Here is a 6,951-nt window from a genome sequence, read left to right as displayed (position 1 = left end):
TAAAGATCTCTAAACCCAAGTGCTGCACAGAGATGAGGAGATCCCTCCCTGTGTGAAATAAAATGTGGTTTTAACTGAAAATCATGGCAGAATGCGGCTCAGGATGAAATTTTCATTCCCAAACTGAACCAAAAAGAGGTTAAATGTTTATATTTTACCTCTTGGCACCTCTCAGTTACTGTCAATATGTGGCACCATCCAGAATGTGACACCCTGTGGCACAGGCATGCTCCTCCTGTTGCAAGAGTTTTATTTTTTTTTTCCTAATGTCAAAACATTCTTATCTTGAGAAATCCCAATAGATGAAGGGATTGGAAGATCCATATGTTTGGGGAGCGTGGTGTGAAATGTAGTGGAAAACTTTGTGTGCTTGGTATCCTCTCAGAGCAGATGGGGGCGAGCAAAGAGTTAACTTTGAGGCAAAAAAAAAAAAAAAAAAAAGAAAAAAAAATTAAATGCTGCAGTTCCAATGTCCCTGAAATCTGCATGGTGTTAAATCCAACTGCCTTTGATGTAACACACCAGTGGAATTGGGAATTGAGGCCACTGGAGCTGCATGAAAAATCAGTGGCCAGGACAGAGCTGTGGAGGGAGGGTGGGGACCCCCAGACCTGGGCTCTGCAGGCTCCAGGTGGTTTTTGGGGCACTCACATCACTGAATCTCCCACCTGGAGGTGGGAAGGTCCCTCTGTGATTCCCCTCTGGGAGAGGAGTGACTTTTGGGTCACCCCTGGAGCCCTTTCTGTGGATTTAAGCTCCTGATCCATCTGGAGTTCAGGCTTGTGACTCCCCTGCCACTGATTCTCCCGTTTTTGCACTTGGATGATGGAGATAACAATGCTGAGCTCGTTGATGAAGAGAGCTGAGCTTCACAATTTGGAATGTTTTCTCTCTCTGAATGAGACATAATTAATTTCTTTCTGTCATTACATGCAAAATTCTGCAACAGATGGACCAGTATCATTTGGCAAATAATTCACCTGACATTTCCCTCATCAATCATTAAACAATTGGTCCAGTCCTTCAGCTTTAAATCCTGTTTTGTCCCATGTTTCACAGCGTGATGATGGGATTGGGCTGGCTCCATGGGAGTCAGGGAGGGGCTGACTGTGAGCAGAGCACTCCCCTCCTGTCTGTCAGCAGGGAATTCCAGATTGGATTGGGTTGGAAGGGAATGTAAAGCTCATTCTCCATCCTTCCACTGTCCCCAGGGTGCTCCAGCCTGGCCTTGGGCACTTCCAAGGAACCAGAGGCAGCCACAGCTCCTCTGGGAATTCCATCCCAGCCCCTCCCCACCCTCACAGCCAGGAATTCCTTTCCAATATCCAGTCTAACCCTGCCCTCTGGCAGTTTGAAGCCATTCCCTATGTCCTGTCCCTCCAGACCCTTGTCCAAACTCCCTCTCCATCTTTCGTGTCTCCTTGGAAAGCCACAATTCAGTCACCTTGAAGCTTTTCCTCTCCAGGCTGAACTGATGCCTTTTGGAGCTACCTAAAACCAGAGGCCAGGCATAATTAAGGGAATAAAAAGCAGTTTATTTCTATTTATTGAAGAGCCTTCAGGTGCATTCAGGGCAGACAAAACCTCCAAAAATGGACCCTGGGTCACGGGTGGTCACACTCGGATCAGTTTGGGCCATTTGCAGATTGGGGGTTCATCTCCCAATCCCAGCTCCAGGTGATGAAGTCATTGAGCCCAAGTTTGCTGCCCCCAAGTCACTTTTGTTCCCATCCCTGGGGCCCTGAGGCAGTGAGGGCTCCTTGGCTGCCAGGGCTGGAGAGGAATTGTTGTGTCTGCCCAAAGTGGGGGAGCAGCAGCTCACACTGTGTGTGGGCTTTGGAGTCCTGCACTGAAGAACTGCAGGGTTACAAAGAGATGGAAAAATATAAATCCTAAAATCCTAAAGCATTACAACAATCCCAACTCCCCCAGCCCTTTTTTTCCCATCCTGGTGCCTCCTCTGGATCTCTCCAGCAGCTCCAGGTTCCTCCTGTGCTGGGGCAGATCTGCAGGTGAGCTCTCACCTGAGCAGGCCACAGGGTCACAATCCCCTCCCTGACTTTGTGGAGAAGTTTCCTGATATTCCATCACTTTCTGGATATCCAAACTCCCCGATGTCATTAAAGCCCTGCCCCAGGACAGTGATTTGGTTCCGTGTGGCTGCAGGACAAAGTTTTGTCACAGCTGACCTGGGTGAATCCTGCTGCCTCATTAAACAGCAGCAGCCTATAAATCCTTCTTTTTTTTTTCTTTTTTTAATAGTCTCTTGAATTTTTAAATCTTGGAATTGCTAATGCCCAGGCTGGGGATGTACTGGAAATGGATATTTCAAAACCAGCCCTAACTTTAAGCAGGGTGATTTGGATAAATGATTTCCCCTTTTCTTCCACCGTTTAATTAAAAGCACTGTGGCGTGGGCCTTGTGCTCCAACACCTTTAATAAATGGCATTAGGTGTCATTAACTTCCAGGGGGATTACTCCAGATTAACTCTCTGCTTTCTGGATTTCCTCCACGTGAAAAGAGCAGCTTCTTTTTTTTTTCTTTTTCTTTTTTTTATTTTTTTTTTATTCTTTCTCTTTACTTTTCTTTTCCTTTTTTTTTTTCTTTTTCTTTTTCTTTTTCTTCTTTTTCTTTTTCTTTCTTCTTTTTCTTTTTCTTTTCTCTTCTTTCTTTTTCTTTTTTCTTCTTTTCTTTTCTTTCTTTTCTTTTCTTTTCTTTTCTTTTCTTTTCTTTTCTTTTCTTTTTCCTTTCTTTTCTTTTCTTTTCTTTTCTTTTCTTTTCCTGTCTTTGCTCTTCTTTTTCTTTCTTTCTTTTCTTTTCTTTTCTTCTTTTTCTTTTTTTTCCTTTTTTCTTTTTTTTTCTTTTCTTCTTTTTTTCCTTTCTTCTTTTCTTTCTTTCTTTCTCTTCTTTCTCTTCTCTTCTCTTCTCTTCTCTTCTTTCTCTTCTCTTCTCTTCTCTTTTCTTCTTCTCTTCTTTCTCTTTCCTTTTCTTTTTTTCCCCTCTCTGCCTCTACCTTGCATCAGTATGCGCTGCCAACCCGGGGGCTTCTCCATCCTAAGCGGAGCTAATGAGGCCGACATTAATTCCACTCCAGCTGCTCCAGGCATGTAAATGAAGCTTTCATGTGTCCAGGCAGCTCCGAGCATCACCCCGGCAGCAGGAGCGGCCAGGGAGGTGAGGGGAAAAGGAGAGGCGAGCCTGGAATCCCGATGTCCCGAATTACCATTTCCTAGCCGCTGTTATCTGCAGAATTCATCAGTGTGGGGTCACTTCTCCTCCTTCCACCCGCTGGGATTGGCCCTGGTTGACCTTTTAACACTGACACAAACCCGTGAAATCCCTCTCAGGTTTTCACCGTGTTGGCTTCAGTCTCCTGGAGCTGTGTCCACATCGTGCACACGGCCTAATTAGTCCTGCCTCTCAGCAAACCTAATTAATCCAGCCCCACTCCTGAGCTGGTGTGACCTGTGAGGAGCAGGAGCTGGTCCATGGCTGATGAGAGGCTGATGTGACCCGGGTGTCTCTTGTTGGTGTTTTTTACAGCTGTGCCCTGAGAAATCTCGTGCTCTGAGAGCTGCCAGGGAAATTCTGACTGTGCATGGAATCCCATCCTGTTTCCAACATGCAGAGGCCTCACGGAGCTCTGGGAAGGAATAATTGGGGTTTTTTGATCAGGTTTTGTCCGTGTAAGGTGCAGTAAGGAATTGTCTGTGGTTGTAAGAGCAGGAGGAGGGATAACTGCGCTGCTGGGGGAGGAAAACCCCAATTCCCACATCCCTGCCATTCCCACTGCTCCAGCAGCCAGTGCCACCCCAGCATGTGGAAACAAGTTTGGGATGGCTTCAGTGGAACCAGAGGGTGAAGGAAAACAGAGTTTAATTTGCTGAGTGGGGGCCCAAGTGAAAGCAGAGTGCAGGACTGTCACCCTTAGGGACATGAAAGAACCACACTCAGTCAGGGTGAGAGGTGGGCAGAGAAAGACGGGGCAGTTTATTAGGATTTGGGCTTAAAATAGGGCTTGGAATGTGATCAAGGGTTGGGAGATGAGAGGAACACCTTTCTGAGCCCAGTGCCCAAACCAGCAGTCCATCACACACAGGGTGGAAACGATCTTCTTTGTTTATGTTACAGAAATTACCTGGGAAAGCTCCAGTAGAACTAGAAACCATCCTCAGAAGGTTAAAGAATCAGGTTAAAGGACCTGCTGACAAACACCTCATCTCTGAGCTCAGGGGGACCCTGGTTACAGGTTTGGGATCTCCAGGTTTGGAGAGGAGAGCCTGAGCTGCTGCTTTGGTTCTGAGAGGCTCTGAGAGGGGCAGGACAGCATCAAAACCAGGGTTTGTGTTGGTGCAGCCCCAAGGGCCTGAACCTCAGCAGGTTTTTTATCAGGATCTTCTCAAATAAAACCAGGTTTGAAATCCATGAATCCCTGTTCCATAGAGGTAAGACACAAATAAACCTGGAATCCAAAAAGCTGTGGCTGCTCCTGGATCCCTGGAAGTGCCCAAGGCCAGGCTGGAACACCCTGGGACAGTGGGAGGTGTCCTGCCCATGGCAGGCTGACACTGGGGGGATTTCAGGTCCCTTCCCACCCAAACAACTCCAGAATTCCATGATTTTTCCTAACCTTGGCTATTTTTTTTTTTTTTTTTGCAGATTTTTCCTAATCTGATGCTGGAACCCATATGCTCGTTTTCCTCAGATCTCTCTTACTCAGTTATCAGGGTGATGGAGCTGTCCAGTGAACTCCCTCAGGGATCCTTTATTGGCAGAGGGATGCAAAGAATCAACCTCAGAGTTCTGGGGGGTTGATCTGGGGCTGCATTTGAAAGCTCAGAAGAGATTCTTCATCATTATTGTCCAAAAATAAAAGAGCTGAAGCAAATCTTGCTGAAGTAGTTGTGGGACAATTAGGAGACAACACAGAGGAAAAAGTGAATCCCTGGAAAAATTTGTATGGGAGAGACCAAAGCAGGTCCTGAGGAGCTGTTTCAGTGTGTGCTGAGAGGATAGAGATAAAGACAAGGTTCTACATTTGATTTTATGAAAAGCCCATCAAATATATTGCAGTTGTGACAGGCACATCCAACCTCTCACTTAAATAAATAAGATAACAAGAAATATTTCCTTATTACAGGCCCTGGAGCAGCTGTAATTACACTTAAACAATGGTCTAAAGCAGTCTTCACAATAGAATAAATAGAAATGTTTGTAAATGTGAGAAAATTGTATTTACTAATTCTGTTGACTGCCAAAGAGCTTTTCCTGGATTTTTTTCTGCAGTGGTGCTGGATTTAGTTCCACATGAGGAGAAGACCTGGGTTAGACATTTCTCACTACAATTCTGTGTTTGCTTTGATTAAATTGAAGGATTTTACTGATTAATCAGCGTTTTTGGGGGCCAGAAAGATCAGGGGCGTCTCAATCAGAACCCAAACCCAGAGTTTTGGGGAAAGGGAAAATCCTGATCTCAGGAGGAGACAAGGTGAGAATTGACAGAGGAGGGGTTTGTCAGAACACAGCCAGAAATAGAACCCGAATTTCCAGGTTCATCCCACGCTGTCTGCTGAGGGATTTTTTTGCACTGTGTTTTCCCATCCATTATTCCTGATTATTTTTTCCCTCCATAATAGTGTACATCGGCATTTTAGGGTGTTCATAACCACAACTGAATATCAATATCCAATATTTATGGATCATTTCCAATAGTGGATCCTTGCTTTTGGTTTTTTTCCACTCAAGGTCTTCTTGCTGAGAATAATCTTGGATATTCTATTCCATGGGAGAATTTAATAAATGATGAGCTGGACAAAAACCTGTCGGGATGGGACATCCTGAAATCTACCTCTCCTTGGAGAGCCTGTACTTGTATAGAATGGAGGAGTTCTGCAGATAAATAAGAAAATATTTTCATTTATCATGTCAGAATTAAAAATAGGCGCTGTCTGATACATTTTTCCAACAGTCTGACAAGTTTTTTTGTTTTCATGTTAAAATTCTCTTACACATTTTATGCACACCATGGAAAGGGCCTCAGTCAAGATCACCCCTCACAACTTGCCTGGGTCTCATAAAGCAAAAACCAGGATTTTAAAAAATGACTGAAAATGAGTAATTGGCCTCTTGAGTATAAATACAGTCTGTTTCTAAAGGACATTTGCTTGTGTTAAAATCAACCTTTCTCCTCAGTTAAAAAAATAGATGTTTTGTGGCACTAGAGGAGTAATTGCCAGAGTTGTTTGCGTCACAATAATTTATTAATCTGGAAAGATGAAGACATGCCCAGAGGTCTTGGTTGACCTGGTAATGAGACCATCAAGCATCATCAATAATTAACCCAGGACACATTAATAGGGAACTTTTATCAGCTCCCCTTCCAGGTCCTTCATTATCTGCACCATTTGTGTGATGGGAGATTCCCCAAGGCAGAGCTGCACCTGAAACTTCCCTGGGAATGTCTAGGATTGATTCCCAACCCCTGAACCCCCCATGGGAATGTCTGGGGCTGATTCCCAACACCTGAACCTTCCATGGGAATGTCTGGGATTGATTCCCAACCCCTGAACCCCCCATAGGAATGTCTGGGGCTGATTCCCAACCCCTGAACCCTCCAGGGGAATGTCTGGAGCTGATTCCCAACATTCTGCACCTTCTGTGGGAATGGGGGCTGATTCCCAACCCCTGAACCCTCCTGGGAATGTCTGTGGTTGCAGCATCCAGTGCCATTCCTGGCAGGGGCAGGAGCCACGGGCAGTGTTGTCCTGCCTCCCGAATATTTAATAAAATGAAGTCTCCAAAGCCTCTTTCTTGAGCTCCCTCACAATAAAAGGCTTTTATTTCAGTTTTAAAACAATTTCCAGGTTTAGTGTGGGCCCATCAGCTCCTGCCCTGGCTCTGGGCAGCTCAGAGGGTCTGCCTTGGATATCTCTGCTCCTTCCCAGCAGTT

This window comes from Sylvia atricapilla, chromosome 28, assembly GCF_009819655.1.
Source record: "Sylvia atricapilla isolate bSylAtr1 chromosome 28, bSylAtr1.pri, whole genome shotgun sequence".
Lineage (NCBI taxonomy): Eukaryota > Metazoa > Chordata > Aves > Passeriformes > Sylviidae > Sylvia > Sylvia atricapilla.
This window is presented reverse-complemented; position numbering follows the sequence as displayed.